Below are 5071 nucleotides of genomic sequence, written 5' to 3'. Positions count from 1 at the left end.
TAACTAAGCCTACAACTCAAGCGGTAGAGTTGGCACTTAAGCCGCCACTCGCGGGTGAGAAACAACGAGTTTAAAAATTTTAACTTTGAAAGGCTAACTGATGGTGCATATTTATGCTCACATTTTAGACTTAATTTCAAATTTTTAGTGGAATAATTGTGCTTAAATGTTTGATTTGAATAAGATTTGTGATGATTGACTTTATCGGGTTTGCCGAATTAAAGAGGTTTAAAATGTGATTTTAGTTGCAAAAATTATTTTGGATGGTCTAATGTTTGTTGATGCAACTGGAATTAAAGTTTTAATTGCAATTTTGAAAAGAAAGAAAAGGCTAAGTGCAATTTTAGGAAATTTCTGAACTTCTGTTCAATTTTGAATGAAATAAAAAGGGTTGAAATGTAATTTTGAGCAAGTTTAAATCTGTTAGATATTTTAAAAGATAATTTGGAGAAAATATATCTTAAGATATTTTATTTGATATTGTTAAATAATTACCTTATTTAACTATATCAACAAATATTAAAAGATAATATTTGCTAAATCTTTTTGAATCTAGAAAAGATATTATCAAATATTCTCAAAAACCGATTAAATTTATTAAATATTTGGAAGATATTAGATATAAGAAAAAAGATCTTATCAACAGAAGATTCTGAGTCCAAGCTCAATCAAGCCTATATAAAGAGACTCAAGGGATGTAGAAATCATAACTCATTCATTCTCTCAGATTCCTCCTTGGAAGCAAGCATCCACCATTCTTCTCACTTTTATTTTACCATGTGTTTCACTCCCTTCATGGACGGCTACGCTTCTAGGACTATTCCACTGTAATTTCATTATGGATTATGAGGTTATGTTAAATTAATGAATTTGTTTCTTTTGATTATTGATTTGAGTTATTCTTCTTCTATGTCTTTCATCTCTTAATCATATTAAAAGGAATGATTTTTGCATCATAAGGTGTTTGAATCTACATGCATATTAATCATATGAGTTCAAGGGTTTATAGGTTTGACTAAGAATGTACTTTGATTGAATTTAGGATCTTTCATACGATTAGAAAGGTCTTGCATTTGATTGAGAATCTACTTTGGTTAATTACATGATCGCCCTCAAATTAATTAAGAATGTACTTTAATTAACTTTAAACTTGAACAATAATCAATTGAGTAATGGTTTGTGGATAACCAATAATGAATCTATCTTGGAAAAATAGTGGAATTATCCTATTTCATCATTATCTTTTCTAAGTTTCCTCTTTGTTCTTCAAACATTCTACAAATATTAACTCCATTAGCATAGTTTCTCACTTCTATTCTTGAGCATTGCATAACATTCATAAGAGTCAAATATTGAAAAGCATATTAGTTGGGAGACAACTCAGGGTTACTTTAATCCTATCTACTTTCTTGACTACTGACTTGACAATACTGAAATTGCCTTAAAAAATAGTATTAATTTGATAGCTTGAATGACAGCGTATCATTAACCCTTATATAAAATGTTTCATTTAAAACCCACTACTCACCTCTACCACTCTACTCATTCTCAGACTCTCTAAAACCCTCCAGAATCCTGTTAATCTTCATTCCACTACCTTCTCGAATCATTTTGCTCTCATCATCTCAGTTTTTTCATTTGCATTCATCTAGTATGTACAACTTGATCATTTAATTTTCTTTTAACTTTTTTTTTCATACATTAGGGTTCGTTCTTGCCCCAACTTGCGACTTAAATACCCCTTTTATGGAACTACATTCGCATGTTGAATTGTGTTAATAAAGTGATTATGAAGCATTATATATACTTATCATTTCAAAGATGAAGAATAATCAAGCACAAAGTTTTTCCATAAAGATTTGAACTCAGTGCTTGCATGTCAATTTTGTGAAAAACTAAAGTGTTTATGGATGCTCTGTCTCTTATTTCAGATTAAAGTTACGATGGTTACATATTAAAGCATGCATCAGAAGTTTGTTTTAGTGCTGAAATTGTCAAATTCAATGAATAATATGATGATGCATGTTAAGTCTGTTCTTGTTACGCTCACTCATCCTTGTTAGACATTGCGTTCACCTAGGAGAGTTCTTCCTTTATCCGGTAGGTTTTGTAGTCCTGTAAATTGATCTACAAACTCTCTTCTCTATTCGTCCCCTAAATCCCCAAATCCCTAAATTCCTCTATTCTTTCTTGTGATTGAAACAAAACGCTCTACCGTGAGTTTCATCGTGATTCTTAGCACAAAATCTTGCATCGTCAGAAGATTGAGATTGAGGCAAGGGCATTGCGTTTAGGGAAGATTGACTAGATTATGTTTTATTTGTTGACACTTCTGTTGTTGCTTCAAAATATTAGTCGAGAGGAATATCATAACTCAATTGCATGCTTTCAGAAAAATGAGCATGTCAAGTCAAAGAAAGAAAGAGACAAGAAAGAAGATAAACCCAAATTCACGTAAAGAAGGATAATGTGCTTGCGCTAACTATTCAAAAGCAAAGAGCATAAAGAAGTAAGTCATTTTTAATTTTTTTTAAACGATGTTCTAATTATGTGGTTCTCGTTTGATTTGCAATTTACTTCATTATTAGAAGACATTTTGTTGGACCCCTCAAGCTTATTTCTCATGGTTTTGAAACTTGTTCCATTTGGAGCATTATTTTGGGAATCATATTGGAATGCTTTTCTGTTAAATTTTGAACACATTATAAACCTACTATTAATTGACATGGTTAATTACCAGTTCATTTTGTATGTCACAAGTTCTCCACTTGGCCTAATTTAATAATTTTTTATGCCATTTAGGTTGCAAGTTGGGGAGTATATCTTCTGTCACGAGACATTTTAGTAGTGTCATTTGCACCAAGAGATACATATGAAGCTCAAGTTCAATTTGCTCTTGAATGAGGGGTTCCTGCATTGATTGGAGTTCTTACCTCAATTAGGCTTCTTTACCCTTCAAGGGCCTTTGACATGGCACACGACTCACTTGCCTCATTCCTTGGGCTAGAGAGGTACATATAATATATTCATCAAAACTTGTTTCATATGCACATTTTTAGGAAGCTATTTTTGTGTGGACTAATTATTTTTTTCTAGTTTGCAATAGTGATTGTTGGCAGAGGGAATTTATTTGAAAAAAGTTGATCCTATGTTATTGCCCTTATCTAATCAAACAAGGCTTGTTGTTGTTTAGTAGTAGTATTTTTTCACAAGATTTCCTTAAAATAATGGCATGTTTAACAACATTATTTTGGGTATCTGCAGGGAATTTTTTCGTGAAATCTATGATGGTAAACTCTTTATAAAGTTGAAAAAAGGGATCAATTTTCCTGGCATGGATATCTGGGTTGGTTATTCTATTTCTTTTAAATTACCACCCTAATTATAGTTCTTTAATGATATGAAATGTGTACTACATTTTAGTTCGACTTGTATCTGACAGTTATCCCTGTTGCCCCCAAATTTTTAGTTAATTCATACAACTGCTTATTGGTCTATAAATTCTATTACAGTAAATCCCCTTAGCTTCCTAAGCCTCTAACTAGCCTTGGCAAAATGCAAGGCATGGTGATTCTAGAGCATCCAAGAAGGAGGTTGAGGCTGCATATCACCAATGCTTATATAAGAGTTCATTGCGTCAACCCACTGGACCATGAAGAAGAGGCAATAGAAGCAAGGAGGGCCACCACATCCCCCACTCATGATGCAACCGCTCAAGCCATAGAGGAAGCCGAGCAACCACAACAACCACAGGAATAATTCAACTTATGTCCTATTTCACCAACAATAGGATGCAATTAATTCTATCACAACCCATACAAGCAACAATAGTTGGCAGCAAGCCACAAGGCCCAAATTTCCCTTCATTAGATTTTGTATGACTTCTTGAACCAACTCCATAACAATAAACCTATTTGCTGCATAACCTAGACCAATTCAGAGAGCTCGTAGCTTGGCCAGGGGACAATCATTTCTTTCAAGGGGAGTGTAATGGTGGTGAAACAGGACAACAAGACTATACACAAGAACCTGCACCACAACATGCACTTGCAGAGTCAGAGCTAGAACCAAGCAATAAAGGAGAACCAAGCAAAATCAAGTTGTTGATTCTTTTGTGTGTCAAAAGAAGGTGTTGGTCGTCTCTTATATGTTAAGAGAGGTGTTTTCTAATCTCATATTTATTTTTCTATTGTAATTTGGTATTCATTTTAGTGAAAAAGTTAATATCTTTTAGAGAGATTAACAACTGGACATAGATCTTTTGATTCGAACCACTATAAAAATTACTTGAGTAATTTTTTTTCTTTCCTTCTCTACTTCATTTATTTGCTTTTAATCAAAGTAAGTTTTCAGTTTTATCAAAGAAATTTTTAAAAGAAAAAATTTGTTTAAAGGGAAGCGATTTTTAACTCGAACCAATTCATCCCCTTCTTAGTTTTGTCTTACGTTAAACATTTTGTTGCCCGTTTTCTACATAGAAGCCTACTCCAAGAATGAAATTTTGAAAAACAAAGAGAAACAAAACTTTTGAACTTGAACTACAACAAGAGTTGGTATTACCGACGGTCTAATTCCGTCGCTAAGAGATATATTTCGTTAGTAATCAACACTTATCGATAGATTACCAACGACTAGTATTCCATCGATAATACTGGTGTCGGTAACCATTATCGACAGAATATGACTATTGATAAATACCGAAGGACTGTTCGCTGGTAATTACCGAATTATATATATATCCTTCGGTAATTACCCGAGGATATATCCTTAAGTTTTTACCTAAGGATCCTTCAGTATATTCGTAGCAGTTTGCGATGCACATGTTTTTAGTGGTTGATTTCACAGTACATAAACTTGCAATACTCCAACAACAACCAAACAATTACAACAACCCACAATACAATCCAACATTCACCTAAACAATACAAACTCCAACCAATGTAACTCCAAACAATATAAACAAACTCAAAAGAAAGCAATATATATATATAACGTCCAGAACTTGTAATTGAAAAACAAATCTAGATATAATAAGTTAAGCAACCAAACATAAGTTTATAAACAAATTAAT

The sequence above is a fragment of the Vigna umbellata genome, chromosome 5, assembly GCF_029865625.1.
Source record: "Vigna umbellata cultivar VRB3 chromosome 5, Vumbellata_1.0, whole genome shotgun sequence".
Classification (NCBI taxonomy): domain Eukaryota; kingdom Viridiplantae; phylum Streptophyta; class Magnoliopsida; order Fabales; family Fabaceae; genus Vigna; species Vigna umbellata.
Note: the sequence above shows the minus strand (reverse complement) of the source record.